General features: G+C 34.7%; 1 pseudogene; it reads right to left on the reverse strand.

The window, feature by feature from the left end:
- Positions 1-4,216: 4,216 nt before the first annotated feature.
- LOC149542533 (pyruvate decarboxylase 2-like) overlaps positions 4,217-16,677 on the reverse strand; it is a 43,476-nt pseudogene continuing 31,015 nt past the window's right edge.

The following is a 16,677-nucleotide window of genomic DNA, read 5'->3' on the forward strand; positions in this document are numbered from 1 at the left end:
TGGCTATTCCAATCCTTCCACATTTTTTTGTACTAACATAGCTAAAATCACGTCATGACTACCGTATGCATAAAGAATAAAATCCTTACCAAAATCAGGATTGATCAAAATGGGTGCTGCCACTAATGCATCCTTAATGGCTTGAAAATTCTCTTTGGCCTCCTTTGTCCATATGAAAACTACATTCTTTTTAAGCATGGCTATTAATGGCTTGAAAAGAGATGCGATATCAGGTAGAAACCTTTGTACAAAATTATTACGGCCGATGAAACTTTGAAGGCCTTTTTTGTGTTGTGGTAGAGGCAGCTCCAAAATTGCTGCAACTCATTCATGGTCTATTGTGATGCCTGACTTAGATACAATGTATCCAAGTAATTTTCCCTCATGCAAATAAAATATACTCTTTTTTGGATTTAATGCGATGCCAAAATTTTTGCAGCGCTCAAAGATTTATCTTAGGTGATCAATATGATCTGCTATTTCTTGTGAATAAATAGTGACATTGTCTAGATAGACTAAGAAAAATCTATACATCAGATTACTAAACACCATTTCCATGGCTTTCTAAAAGGTTACTCCAGCATTGGACAATCCGAATGGCATTCTCTTGTATGCCATTGTTCTCCATTTTGTTGTGAATGTTGTCTTGAACTGATCTTCCACCTTCACCAAGATTTGATTATAACCCGAGTATCCATCCAACAAAGAAAACCTTTTAGCCCCTGATACACACTGTAATATCTCCTCCATGGATGGAAGTGGGTGTCTATCCTTCAGCGAGACTCTATTCAAGTCTCTGAAATGCACCTACAGCCGTAACTCTCCATTTTTCTTCCTTACTGGGACCAAGTTAGCAACCCAGCTCATGTGTTTGATAGGGAGAATTATCTTACTTTCAATCAACCTGAACACTTCCTTTTGCATCAAAGGTTCCAGCTTAGGATTGATCAGCCTTTGCTTTTACCGAACTGGTTTAGCTGCTAGTTCCAGCTCTATTGTATGCTGTGCAAGCCCTGGATTGAATCCTTTTAAGTTGTTGTATTGCCAAGAAAAGACATCATATAATTCTTGGAAAAAATGAAGAAAAGCCTCCTTTTCTTTGGCTAAATTCACTTTGCCAAATTTTAGGCATTTACCCAGTGCAATTTCTAAATCTGCATACTAGTTCTCTTTGACCAGCAAGTTCTCTTTTCTAGGTTTTAGCTGACCATCTAAATTATAAATGCTTTCTAGCGTTACTAAACCCCTTGGAAACTTGTTGCTTTTTAGTTGTATCACCTAATCGCCATACTGATCTTTATATCTCTGCTAGTTAGAATTGGCAAAAACGTCTTCTTCTAGCAAAAATTGCAGAATTTGTTCATCACTGTTAAAAACTTGCCAACTAACTTCATTATCAGGAATGGAAGGCTTGGTGATGATTCTTATATGATGCTGATCAATATGTGCAGACACGTTGTTGACAATGTCATATTGGGCTCCTACAGTTGCCAGTCTATTGGCATGCTGGTTTTCTTTTCTAGGAACAACTAGTATATTAAATGCATCAAAATTTTCTAGTAAATCCCAAACACGATGTCTATAAGATTTTAAAATGTCATTTTTTGTAGCACTCAGAGATCTGATTTGATTTACTACTAGTTCACTATCACCATACACACTCAAGCACTTAACATTGCATTTTCTTGCCCATTCTAATCCCTGAATTAACCCTTTGTACTCTGCTGTATTATTGGTACAAGAAAAACTGAATCTAAAAGCAGCATAGTACCTATCATTGTTGAGTGAAACTAGCATGACGCCTCCACCAGCACCTTGTTTACCCCTTGAACCATCAAAAAACATGCTCCATAGCTAATCTTGGGACTCCTCCAACTAATTGGCGGGTTTGACTAGATTGGGAACAACTTCATTTTGTTCATGTATAATATAGGTCCCTAAGTCAGCATTTTTCATATGGTAAAACTGGTTTTCATAGGTCTGACTTGATGCCCATTCATCAAGAAGAATATCTGGGACATCATCTAGCTGGGTTCGACTTTCAATAGCTGTATGACACTCTGCTTTGTCAAATGTAAGTAGGTTTACATTGACAACACTAGGAACATAAGGCTCTATGTGGTTTTTTGCAAGTAACTCAGATTTAATCATCACTTTTGTGCCATATCTAGTCCTAAAAATCATGTGGGACCAATCGGATGATAGGTAACCACCAATCTTTGCTATGAAATCTCTAGACAAACAGATGGCAAAGTATGGAGGTAAATCTATAACATAGAGATCCTGCTGAATGGAAAAATTAGGATAGGCATGAAGGGTGACACTTGCATCTCTAATCACACCTATAGTACCCATGGATGTCCCATCAAGTTGAACAACACCCTTTTCAATGGGTTGGTATTTTAGTCCTAATTGGTCAACTATCTTTTTTGGTATGACTGAGCTTGTAGCTCCACTATCTACCATATAGTTATGGACTAGTTTAACGCCAATGATCAAGGAAAGATAGAAAGGATGTAGTTTTATTACCTTATTTGGCTCTATGGAAATTTTATTGCTATCCTCCTCCTTTTCATCAGTGTTGGTTAACACCACTCTTGTTGGTTCATCCATCACCCTTACGGGATTTGCTTCATCTAAGAGAGCCTTTTGCAAGATATCCACTTGACCAGGGATGGCTAAAGTCTCCCACATTGACATGGATGCGTTCATCTTCTTCATGTTCTCCATGATATTAAATGGTGCATCAAAGTGTGATTTCTGATGTGCTTTAAAAGCACCATGCTCTATTGGCTTGTGAACAGTTTCCTTGGCAACAAGAACGTGAGTGTCTCCCACTGCATTTGTGGCACTTGATGATGGCTCAACAGTATTAGGTAGTCTACCCTTATTTTCTGTTTTCTCTATTTCAAGGGCTCTTTTCTTAGCTCAGGTATTTGCTGATATTGGTGAGTCATTATTGACTGCACAAAACTCATCTTTCTTCTAGTTAAGGAAACTGGTTTCAGGAGTAGGTACATCATGCTGCTGTTCAGTTGCATCATAAGTGACATTTTGCTGTCCTACCACTGTATTTTGTACGATCAATTCCTGATTTATAACCCCATTGGTACATGTGGCTTGATTATGTGGTTCACTACAAGGATAACACCACTCGAAGTCCACTGCAAGGTTATTTTGCATGGGCACTATGTTTCTTACTAGATTTGTAGCATTAAGAGGGGTTGGGTTATAAGGTCAGAAAGGCCTTTGATTGATATTTTGCCTATAACCCATTGCATTACCTTGAAATGGTTGTCTTTTTCCTTGGGCCTGACCTTGATTTTGCTTTAGGTAAGGCGGATTTGCAACTAGATTCTACTGTTGGTAAGGCAGCCTAGGCTAGAACTGTTGTTTTTTAAGATTAACCAGCTTGTTACTAAAATTTTGCATCATATTTTTGATCTTGAGCTGATTGTTTTTAATCTCTTGTAGCTCTTGTGAAGGGCCTGCAGTACCCGAAGGGCCTGCCATGGTAATTTCTTGGCTGGGAACAATAGGTAACTAGTTAAATGGTGGAATTGTCAATGGTATATTTGGGTGGATGTCTAGAAAAATGGGCATTGGAGGCCTAGGGGCTATTTTACCAACCTGGATAAGACTATTTTTAGCTCTAATGGTGATATCATAAGCTTGAGGTAGTGAAACACCTCCCATAGATTGATATATCACTATTTAAGCTTCTCAAATAATAAAGAAAAACATGATCAGCTGAAGGTCTTACTGTAATGGGTATTCTAGTCTAGGTTCTTTGAAACCAGTTGTTAAAATCCATCATTTGCTCTTGTGTCACTTGCTTTATAGTTGTGAGCTGCTCTACTAGTGACAAGAAGTCAGGCTTGTCTTCAAATTTTTTTGTCGAAGTGTCACCCAAGGCATCCCATGAGCCTATGGAGCCAACAGTTAGGCTTCTGAACCACTGTAATGCTTTCCCCTTTAAAGATGCTGCCAACAACTTAGTAGCCACATCCTCCTCTATAACATGATGTACGTTGCACAAAATAGCAACATCCCTTATGTGCTCATAAGCTGTAGTCTAGTTTTCTCAAGTAAAATCTGGTAGACTCTTCAATGCTACAAGTGGTATGTCATGATGTTGGGTGAAATTCAAGGGGCTCCCTTGATTAAAAGGCACAAAAGCAAACTGTCTCACCATTGGTGGAGGTTGCTGCACACACTACTCCACTGGTTGTCGCTGTACAGGTTGTTGTTGAGTAGGAACACTATGTTGAAAGCTTGTATTTGTTGTACTAACTGGTATAAAACCAGTGTTTGCTGAATTTTTAGTAGAGTCAGCACATATGTCAAATGATTCAATACTAACTGATGGACTTGCTGAATGTCTAACTTTCCCTTGGCGTGTTCTACTGTATAAATGAACACCAGGGCCTGAAAGTTGCCTTCTTGATGCTGGCTTCACTCTGGCAAGACTCCTTCCACGTCTTTTTGGAGTTTCTAGCTGTAGATATTCAAAAGAACTAGAACTTCGTGTTTGTATCTTTCTCATAAATTCATCATTTCTCGCTGGCTAGTTGAAACATGGTCTTTAGCTGTACCAGCACAGTTGGAAAATGTATTCAAGTCCCACCAAGCATGCCAAAACTGTTAAGTTTCAGCATTTGTACCCTTTACTGAACTGAAAAATGTTTAGTAACCCTTACTTAACATGGGATTCATTTCACTATATGGGACTGGACAATGAGATGAAACCTCCAGATTCTAGGTCGGCTCCTATTGAATCTCTTCGTGATAACCTCTTGAAACTTAAAGAAAGCTTGAGGGAAAAGGGGAAGAAGATACTAAAAACAAAAACCTAAACCTTAAGTCTAAACTACGGAAGTGATACACCAAAGAGGGATATGGAAATGTAACCCACATGTGACAAAGAGGATAATATAGCTTTATAAACACAAATGAAGTACAACTTCCTATAAAGGCTTGCACAAATGATTTATAATAAGGTTTTCCACTAGAACTACAAAAAGAAAGACAAAATAATACCTCCCTTTGACTAATTTCACCCAAAAACACATGTTATAACCTACAAACAAACTTACTGTTCTACACAAAGGTGCTAAAATGAGATACAAAAACAAGGAATAATGAAACATTCACAAGTTAACCTATCTAATCATTTAAAAAGCACACAGAAATTGTAGAAAAGCAAAGGGCTCACTGATAACTTCACCAAGCATAATCACACTGCTGCAACCTATATTATATCTCCAGAAATGAATTATAGACTCTATAGAATGAAGTCCAAGACTTAGAGATTAGCCACAAACTTCCATCCACCAATCAACAACACTAAAATGAGTTGAAAAACTCATAGTTAACATCTTTTTTTTTAACTGCATTTTACCAAAAGCCATAAATGTTGGGTCGGATTCAACCCCAAAGACCAAACTTGAGTCTTTGAAAAGACTTCAAAAGGTGTAAAAAATAGCCCCAAAAGGCATGGCCTAGTAATATCATCAACTACCCCTCATAACTGCAGTCACATCTCCTAGCAGGCCTCCAAAAGTCTCAAAAATGCAATAACTCTCCTAGACCAGACCAATAACTCTGCCAAAGTATCTTGTTTTGAATTTTAAAGCTAAAGAAAATATTTTAATCCTTTATCACATTTAATTAGTAATTCATTTATCTAGTCAACATTAAATATTAATTAGATAAATGAATCATAAAAGCATTTGATACTTATATCAATTAATAATAATAACACATAATCCACAATTCTTTATTCATTTATTTATTTATAATATATATGATTATTGTATTAATGGTATTATTAAGTGATGAGTTAAATCGCTCAATAACATTATTAACACAATTGATAATATATATTATAAATAAATAAATTATGGACTATGTAATTTTATTAATAAGCGATATAAGTGTCACAGGATAAAAATATTTATTATGTAATTTATTATTATTATTATTTTAAATATTGATTAGACTAATGATATTATTAAAGCGACTCAAAAAACATCACTTAATAATCTCATTAATATAGTCAATATGTAAAAATAAAGATAATAAATGATATAATAGACAATTAAAAGTGATAGGATTAAAACACTTGTTCTACTTCGATAAGCAAAGGGCAAGAATGTTTGGCAGAGTTATATACCTTATAAAAGGTATGCTTTGAAAGGCCATGTTTGGAATTAGTAAGGAACACCCATAGGATAGGAAAATAAGACTTAGGAAATATTATAAAAAAACATTTCTCACAAATGCCGACCGAAAGAAGAAGCTTCTATGAGCATATGAAACCTAAAAAGACATTAAAGCATTTCATTTTGACACTTTCATTATTTAGAGAAGGCTCTGCTACTATCATGAGGAAAATGAGGGTTCGCTGGAGCCTGTGTGATGACATTTTGTAGCTCGAATCTGGACTTTCTAGGCACTTTCATGTGATATCACTGCTGTTGGAGGTAAAGCCATTCATTTCTTCCATTGTCTTTATCTGTTGGGCTGCTATAACAGAAGAAAATGAGAGAAAGGTTACTTGCTGTGTGTTTTCTGCTCCTTTCTTTCAAATTTATTCTTTTTTTATTTGTTGGCTACCATAGAAGGAAAGAGAACAAGTTGTTGAAGCTTTTTTGAAGCTTTTGGGGTTCAAGTCTGACCATTTTCTGTGCATTTTTGTCATCCAAGATTGTTGAGTCTTCTGATTATGACCACCATGAAATTATTTTGCTTGCTGTTTGGGCACCATTTCACTTCTATTTGCAACTGTTATATGGGTTTTGGACCCCATTTCCGCCCCATCTCTACTGTAGTTAAACACCAGACACCTCAACTCATGGCACAAAAATGCACTTAGTAAGCATTGTTTTATCTTAGCATGCTTAAAAATAATGAAAATGTTTTATTTATTTATTTCCTTTCATGTGGGTTTCTCATTGCTACATTCAGTAATTCTCTCTATGCATCCTGAATATATGCAATTTTCCTTTTAAAACACTAGTCCATAAAAAAAAAAAAGTGCTTGTTTTGGTTCTCTTTTGAGAACTCACTTGTAACTGCTCATCTCCCTTCCAAGCCTTCTGCCCAGATTTTCTTTCTTTAGCTTCCTCCTCCTTACATTGCTTCTACAGTTTGAATTCAATCTAACTTAGTTTTCTCAATGAAAACTCTGTTGGCATCTTGAACTTAATTTTGGGAATCTTGTGCTCTTCCATCAAACTTACATTTTTGGTCTTCTGAACATCTGGATCAGCATTGGTGCTTGTTGCAGGGGTTTGACAGGAGCTTTCTTGTGTGTGCTTCACATATGCTACTATAGGTGTATGTTTCAACATTTATCATTTTTTAAAGGTTGTGCTGGAAGATTAATTCTGAAAGTCATATTTGTTTCCATATTTAAAGACAAAAATAAAATGGGGTTTCTCCTATAGCATTAGCTTTTGTTTGATACCAATATCCTGCTGCCTTCAAAGTATGAGATGGATATTTGGAAACCACACTTCCTTTTCCCAATTTCATTTAATCCTACTAATGAATTTATAGGAGAAGATTATTTTTCATTTATAGAAATTGGTGTTCTAGCTCCTATGCCCTATTCACACCATTTCTTCATGGCCTTATAGCTCTATATTGACAATGTTTATGAAGGCAAATCTTATGCTGAAAAATCTAAAAAACCTCAAGTCAGCCACCTCATGATGTAAAAATGTCAGCATCAGTGAAAGAAAAATTGTATTTTCCTTTCTCAATGAATTTAGCCAGCTCTTCTATTCCATTTTTGTCTATAAAATAGTCATTCTTGCCATTATATCACTGTTTTGTCCTTTGATATGCATGTTTAAAAGATGGAAACAACATTCCTCAGTATCCCTATTTGCTTGTTGCACATGTTTATAAATAACTTCATAATAAGATTTTTTAGTCTATTCATCTTCTCTATCTCATAGCATATCTTATGAGGTTCGAGCACGGGCTCATGACGCTCACGAATGGTTTTATTTCTTTTAGCATTGAATGCCAATATCACTGTTTGTTTTCTTTCATGATGGGATGCATTGACAGGTAGAATATGTAGTTGTAGAGGTAGGTAGTCATTGCTTAGATTCCTTGAGATCTAACATTAGTTGCTTTATGTTTTTTGCAGCTGCTAGAGAGCATGGAGCTTAGAGCTGGACAAGTGCGGTAGGAAAAGAAACCATAACCAGTCAAAGCAACAAGCAATGACTAGTTATCTCTATTCCTATTTCTTTCATGTATATATTTATCTATTAGTGTATTTCTTGATGAAAGATAATTAATCAGTTATCCTCATGGCTTGTGTGAGATTTTCTCCATTCAACACGTTAATTCATTCATATTGAAAAAATGAAAATTGTATGTATTAGTGATGATCTATACAATGAACATTTGTATCTCTTTTGTGCATGGTTTCATAAATGATTGCAAAATGATAAAAATGAATAGAAAATAAATACTTTCTTTTGCAATGTTTTTTGCGACGTCACTTGAAGTAAAAATTCAGCATGTGTGAAATTTTGGTAACATGTACTACATATTGCAATTTTCCAATCATGGATCTATACAATGTTTGATTAACCTTAGTTGATTCACCATTCTTTGATAGTTTGAGTGTTGTTACCATAGACCTATACTTACTGGTTTTGAATCCTCAAGTCCAAATTTTTTTCAATATCTCCTTGATATATTTTGACTGAGTAATATATATACCATACTTCATTTGATATACTTGTAGTCCCACAAAGAATTTAATCTCACCAAACATTGACATTTCAAACTCTTGCTTCATCTAATTTGCAAAATCTTTACAGAGAGTATCTTGTCCTCCAAATATAATATCATCAATAAATATCTTAGATAATAGTATACCTTTTTCTTCATCTATCTTCATGTACAAAGTGTTGTTATCATCTATCCTTTCAAATCCAATCTTAACAAGATAAGTATGAATTCTCTCATACCATGTTCTTGGTGCTTGTTTCAATCCATACAGGACTTTGTGCAATTTTCATACCATGTTCTTACTATTTTTTTCCACAAAACCTTCTGGCTATCCTATGTAGACTTCTTCTTCTATTATTCCATTTAGAAATGCAGACTTAACATCCATCTAATAGACTTAAAAACCTTTATATGCGGCATAAGCAAGCAGAATTCTTACTCCTTCCATTCTTGCAATGGGGGAAAATGTTTCACCATAGTCAATTCCTTCTTCTTGAGCATACCCTTTGCAAAGTAGTCTTGCTTTATTTCTTGTCACTTTACCATTATCATCTAACTTGTTCGTGAATACCAATTTTGTGCCAATCACATTCTTGTCCTCTAGTCTTGGAGCTAGACTCTAAGTCTTGTTCTTTTCTATCTGCTAAATTTTTTCTTCCATAGCCTTGTACCAATCATCATCTTCTAATGCCTCTCTCACTGTCTTAGGTTCCTTCATGCTTAGAAAATGTGCTTCACCTCTCAACCTATTTCTTGTCATTGGCCTTGCATCTTTGTCTCTAATGATTTGATTTACAGGATGATGTCTTTTGACATATTTGGACAATCTAGGCTTAGTTCTTATAGCTCCATTTGGTCTCTCAGCTTCTGTATCACTATGTGCATCTTTGTCAGGTATCTTAGCATCTCTTTTATGTGTGATAATCTTAGAGTCAAATTGTACATTAACCTCATTTTGCAACTCAACCTCTGAATGCAACTCAACATTCACATGATGTGACTTAGAAGTTGTTGAAACTTGTTGTTGACTTGTTGCATGATTTGTGACATCTTCTTCAGTAGGCATTCCTTCATAATAGTATGCAAATGTCTTGTATTCTTTTGGTTCTTTTGTAGTTTCAACCTCGTGCTTTTTTAAGCTCATCAAAATTCACATTTGCACTTTCCACAATTTTGTTAGTGTTAGTAATCAAACACTTATAAGCTTTACCTCTTGTGGAGTAACAAAGGAATATACCTTTTTTTCTCTTCGCATCAAAATTTCCACTCCTTACATCTTTGAGAATATAGCATTTTCTTCCAAATACCTTAATATATTTCACATTAGGTGGATGACCATACCATAGTTGAAAACATATTGAGTACCTTTCTTTACTTGCACATGTTTCAAAGTGTATAATGCAGTACTTACAGCTTCTCTCTAGTATTTTAGAGCAAAAATTTTCTCCATCATTAGTGTTCTAGCATAGTCCATTGTTGACCTATTTCTTCTTTCAGCAATTCCATTTTGTGGATGGGTCCTCGGTGCTAATGTCTATCTCTTGATTCCTCTGTCATTGTAGAACATCCCAAGTTCATGTGAAGTGAATTCTCCTCCTCTGTCTGATCTTAAACATTTCAAGATCTTACCTGTTTCTTTCTCAACTCTTGCCAAGTACCATTTAAACATTTGAAAAGCATCTAATTTTTTTTTAAGAAACATGACTATCATCATTCTAAAGTAATCATCAAAAAGTAGCATTATATACCTGTCTCCTTTGTAGCTTTGCACTTCAATAGGTCCACACAAATTAGTATGAACAATTTAAATTATTTTCTTAGAGGTGTAAGATTTACTTTTAAAGCTTTACTTTGTCATCTTTCCTAGGTAACATTGTTTTCACATTATGTTTTCTGGTTTCTTTAACTTAGGAAAACCTCTAACTCTTTTCATGTTACTTATACTAATCAGATTATCAAAGTTAACATGACATAATCTCCTGTGCCAAAGCCATACATCATCAAATTTTTCAATAAGACAAGTAGCATCTTCTATATCCAAATACAAAAGATTACTCCTAGTTTAATCACCTTTTCCATTTAGATTTCCATTTGTATCATATATCTTGGCTGATTTGTTTTCAAACTCAACTTTGCATCCCAAATTATTCAATTGTGACAAACTTAACAAGTAATAATTCAAACCTTCAACATTGTAAGCATTATCACATGTGATCTTGTCTATAAGCTTGATAGACCCTTTTCCTTTTATTAAACATGGTGAGTCATTACCAAATCTTACAGTATTTGTACCATAATAGGTTAAGGTAATGAACTTACTTTTGTCTCTACTCAGGTGATGTGAGCATCTACTATCAATGATCCATTTGTCATTTTGTTCACACTAGTCATAAGTGTAATAGCCTCATCCTCATCTAATTCATCCTTCATTGCAACATATACCACTTCATCATCATTTTCATTAGAGTCATTTTCATTAGAAATGTAGCATGATTTCTTGCCTTTATCTCTGTAGTCTCTTCCATCATCTTCTCTTCTATTTTTGTGCTTGTTCCCTTCTCTAAAGTTCTTCTTCTGCATACATCTTATTGCAATTAAAACAAATAAAAGACATCTTATCTTTGAATTTACCTTTTCCTTTATGAAATTTCCTTGCTAACAATGCCTCCAATTGTTCAATGTCTTCCTCATCTGTACTACTGTCATTGGATGCATACTTTATCTTTCTTTTCTTCTTCTTTGGCTTTACCTACTTAGAATCCTTCAGCAACAATTTTGCTTTGAAAGTTGATTTATTACTCTCTAGTTGGTAGTTGTCAAAATTGGATAACTCAAATGCAGTGAGTCTACCCACCAGACCTTCAAGGGTTAAATCATTTCGTGGTATACATCTTAACTCTTGAATTGTAGACACTCTAATGGAAAACATAGGAAATAATGTTCTCAAAACTTTACTTAGCATAGTATCATCATCTATTTTATCAGTTGCACCTTTTATTGCACTAACAACTTCTTTTATTCTAGCAACATATTGAGCAATGTTTTCACCTTCTTCCATTCTCATGTCATCAAACTTACCTCTGAGGCTCTCTGACTTAACTCTTGGAACATTTTTGTCTCCTCCATAGATGGTGGTTAGGGCATCACACATCTAATTTGTATTTTTAAGGTCTTTGATATCATCAAACTTAGCATAGCTCAAGGAAGAGGCTCCTGTTGGTTCAACACATTCTACTATAGTGCAAGTTTGTGCATAATCTCTAAGTCTGCCACGGTGTAGCTTCATCAAACTTTGCCATGCTGGAAAGTTATCTTTGTTTAGCTTGGGTACCTCTCTTTTTGACATCTTGATCTTTATGCTTTTAGTACCTTGAAACTAATCCTCTTAAGAAACTATGCATTGATACCAATTGTTGGAATTCTTTTTATATTAACTAAGGGGGGAGGGTGAATTAGTTAATCAAGGTCCAAATGTCAAAATAAAACCCCATTTTTAATTCAGTGAACCCATATGACATTCTTAACCATGCATGCATTCCTTGTGTGTTAGCCAAAACTAATATGTTACTGTTAAACTAACATGTAGAAATGTAAAGCATAAAACACAACACATCCATTAGTACAGTTGACACAATGATTTAATGTGGAAACCCAATTTGGAAAAAAAAAACTAGTAACATGCTACTCCTTTCTCACTCTTCTAAAGTGATACCTTGTTAAAGGCCAACCCTATTAAAGGTTACAACACACACTATTAAATGTGACCCGGTTAAGGGATTTCAATCACCTTGTTAAAAGTGAGCCTTGTTAGAGGACTTTAGGACATTCACTTGGAATGCCACCTTGTTAAAGGATTTTCCAATGACTATTAAGTCAATCTTTCTCCAAAGGATTTTACCCTAATATGATACAATTGTTAGAGAGTAACAATAGAGTTTGATCTGATACAACTTACAACCTTACTTGCAAATTATAGATCACTATTTAGTCCTCAAATTTTCTTAGCTTCTAATCTTTGTAGTTCTAATAGCTTGTTCACTCTTCAAGAATTCATCCTTCTCTAGCCTTCTTGTTTAGCTCACCATTGAAAACTTCTTTTTTTGGGTCACTTGATGAAGCAAACCCTCTTCCTTCACCTTATCAGATTTTCACATTCAAAATATCTCTGACCTCCAACTAACATCCAACTTAGCTTCATGACCAAACATCCCTAGATATAAGGAATTAGAACTCCTTTCCCCCCTCATTATCCATCTCAAAATTTAGGGTTTTCGATGGATTAGGTAGGATACAATGTATCTACCACATATCTTGTCTTCTCTAGAAACTTCTCTTTGAATTTTCCTCCAAAACAATTTACATAATATTATGTGCCTCTAGCTTATCAATCTTATCTTCCTCTTGATTCACAAGTTCCAAGAAAAAAAACTTGTCAGCTTTTATTTGGCGAATCTTTGATCTTATTCATAATGCAATAGCTTGGCATTATCAATTTACTAATGCTTCACACATACTACATTAATTGGCATCAACTAGATTTTAATAGTGCTCGGCACATACTAAAAATTACTTGGCATCTACTAACATTCTTGACACCTATTAGTTTGCTTGACATCCACTAGAAATTGCTTTCACTTGGCTCCAGTTGACTTTTTTCTTAGCTTGCACTAACTTTACTTGACACCTTCTATCAACTTGGTCAAGCTTAGAAAATGAACCTTGTCCAATCTTTTTCTTCTAAACTCTCTAAGTGTAGCCAAACATTTTATAACCCTAAGTAGATCATCAAGAGATTATGTTATCACTGTCTTAACTAATTCTTGCACTTCAATACATAACCATAACTCAACCTTTCCTCTAGATACTTTTATTACATCTTGTTGATCAAATCCTCTTCATCAATCAACTAAGTGATAGTGCTTGAAACATATAAGCAATTGTCTTACCAACATATAGTAGGTTTGACATTAGTGACAAAACAATGATTGAAAACACTTCTTCATCAATAACATCTTTCTACTCAAATGATCTTTTCGATCATATATCAAAAAAAAATTTGACCATAACTATCTTTAAATTCTTATCAAAGTTCAAAAATTGTTGATTTCAAAAAAAAGGTGTCCACTTATACCCCCCTTTTGGTAGCACAACTTGGTGCACTTACTTGTATACATTTTTCAACCATGCCTTGCGTACATGCCAGATACATAGAAGTACTTGACAATTGAAGGATAATCTACAACTTAAATTACAAACATTTATAAGTATAATTCTCAAAAAATTAATTATTAAACTATAAATTAAATATGAAATATATAGTTTTAAAAATTACATGTTAAATATGAATTCATAAATATAATTGGAGAGTAATAAAACCTGATTGCTTCAATCTCTACACTAGCATCATCCTTTATAATTCCATTGATTTTCCAATATCCTTTACATTGTTAGTCTCTTTTGTAGACTTTTGCTAGCCATCCATTTATGTACTCTACATTATTTCTTGAGGATATGGCCCATGCAATAGGTACACTAGCCTCTTGTTTGTCAAATACAAGAAATGAATATAACTCATACTACACAAGAAGAAATCAATGATAAATTAAGATGCAATTTTGATTAAATAGAAATAGGTTTTAAAGGACCTAAAACCTTATACATAGTAACAAAAATCTAAAAAGATAAGAAAAAAGCTAACAAAAAGGTATAAAATTATAGATCAACATAAGTTGGGCCTCCAAAAAGAGCAAATAGTAGGCCACCCAAAAACACATCTGTAAAGGAGAGCAAAAAGATAGCAAAAGACCAGCACCTGACAAGCTAGATAGTCTTTATCAGGTCAACAACTTGGTCTGCTAGAATGTGCATATTCTTCATAGTGGCCTTCACCTTTTCCATCTCGTTCACTTCCTCATTCTTCTTAGATTTATCCCAAGTGTGCTTAGTAGGACCCTAGTTCTCTACTACCAATGAGGAGTCTTTTCCTTTGTCTTGCTCAAAGTTTTTCAAAAGATTGCCCACATTCTCTGCCATAGTCTTTAGAGATTTTCTAGTATTGTCTGCCATTTTCTTGATCATCTTTCCAATATTGTTCAATTTGGCTTCTAGTCTAGTAACCTTCCCTTGATTATCACTATTAGCCTTCTCCAACACCCTATTTTTAACTTCAACCTATGGAATCTTGTACATAAGATTTTTGACTTCTTCAGCATTTCCAATTACCTCTAAGAGTTGGTCAATATGTTGTCCTAGGGTATGCTCTCCTCTGGCTAGTTTGCTAACCTACTCCACTACCTTACCAATAAACTACATTTTCTATTTCAGGATGCCAATCTCCTCCAGAATGGTCCCAAGGTTTCCTAACAAAATTTTGGATGAACCAATCACACCCTCTATTTTATCATCAAAATCTAGATTTTACTCTTGAACCCCCTCATCCTCTTTCTTTGGCTCCACACTCTTCATAGCATTATAAATATTCTCCTCTTGAAGCCTTAAAGATTTTCACTTCCTCTCCATTCTATGACCTAAAAGTTCATCATTAGATGGGGTAGAAGTCGAAACATCATTGTGATCCTTGAAACCCTTTCCTTGACCACCACTCCTCTTCTTCTAGTAATCTCTCATCATTTCCTCCACAAAATCACTTTTTTGATCAAACTCTCTCCCTTCAACCATATTCTTCTTCTTCTTCTTGTGAGAGCTACCCCTAAAACCTCTTTTCAAACTCTTGCTACCCCTCTCTGCCTCATCTTGAGTATCCGAGTCATAACCTTTCTCCAGGAGACTTCCCTCCATGTCATATTCTACTGCCTTCAAGCTACATCTAGGTTTCATAGCCTTTTTGGATTTTAACACCTTCATAACAAGAACCATAAGGCCCTCATGACACACATGTTCTCTATTCAGATCATTTTGAATTTCCTAGATGGAGAAGCTCAAATAAAAGGGGAAATTGATCCTCACATCATGCCTAAAGTAATTAGCTAACATAAAATGATACCCATATAGCTTGATAAATCTACCATCCAAAGTAAGGTACTCCATAATGACAAACAATAGAAGCAGCAAGAAACAAAGGCTAGGTTGAAATAAGAATTACCTATTTTCACTGGTTAGTTTCTTTCATTCTCTGACTCCACAAATTCATTAATGGCCCTATCTGATAGCTTCCTATCCTGATAAAATTTGATGCTATCTATATCCAACCCCATAGCCTCCACTATCACCTCTTCAATCACTTACATATGCTAGTTTCCAACCATGATAGATTCATCCCTCCAAGTTTTGATGAATTGCTGAGTAATGGCTGGATTATTATCTTTGAGCCTTTCCATATAACCTATGAAATTCTTGTGCCTTAAAATGTCCTAGACCTCCATTTTCTTCATCCACTCCTTGCAACTTGCCAGTTCCACTCTGTTCCTTTTTCCTCCCGTATTCCTCCCTTCAATGTCACTAGATTTCTCTCTCTGAAGCACCTGATACACACTACTACCAAAAACAATACCACATTCGAAGTACAAAATGGTAACAACAACCCATAATCTATGCAAAATAAAGCTTAGCTTTCTAAAAATTGTAACCTAGTACACCTTGAGAGTGATCAACACATAATTACAAATCTCTGACACCATCATTCTTAAAACATTTTTTCTTATACCTCAATTTATCATAATCGATAAATTGGTGCCCATTAGTAGGTAAAGGTTCATTATTATCCCAAATAACTTTATACTCACTTAAGCATACCACGTTAGTTGCCCAATTAGTAGTATGATTAGCTTTCCTATAGCTGTGGGTGATAATACATATATCAAAAGAACTAAAAATATGTATAGACTAAAAAATATTATTACTAATAGTACATAAGGGTTGAGTAATTTTATTAAGACAATCTGTTATGTTGAGAGAGTC

Source organism: Cupressus sempervirens, chromosome 8 (genome assembly GCF_028749045.1).
Source record: "Cupressus sempervirens isolate cs-2001-9-10 chromosome 8, ASM2874904v1, whole genome shotgun sequence".
Classification (NCBI taxonomy): Eukaryota; Viridiplantae; Streptophyta; class Pinopsida; order Cupressales; family Cupressaceae; genus Cupressus; species Cupressus sempervirens.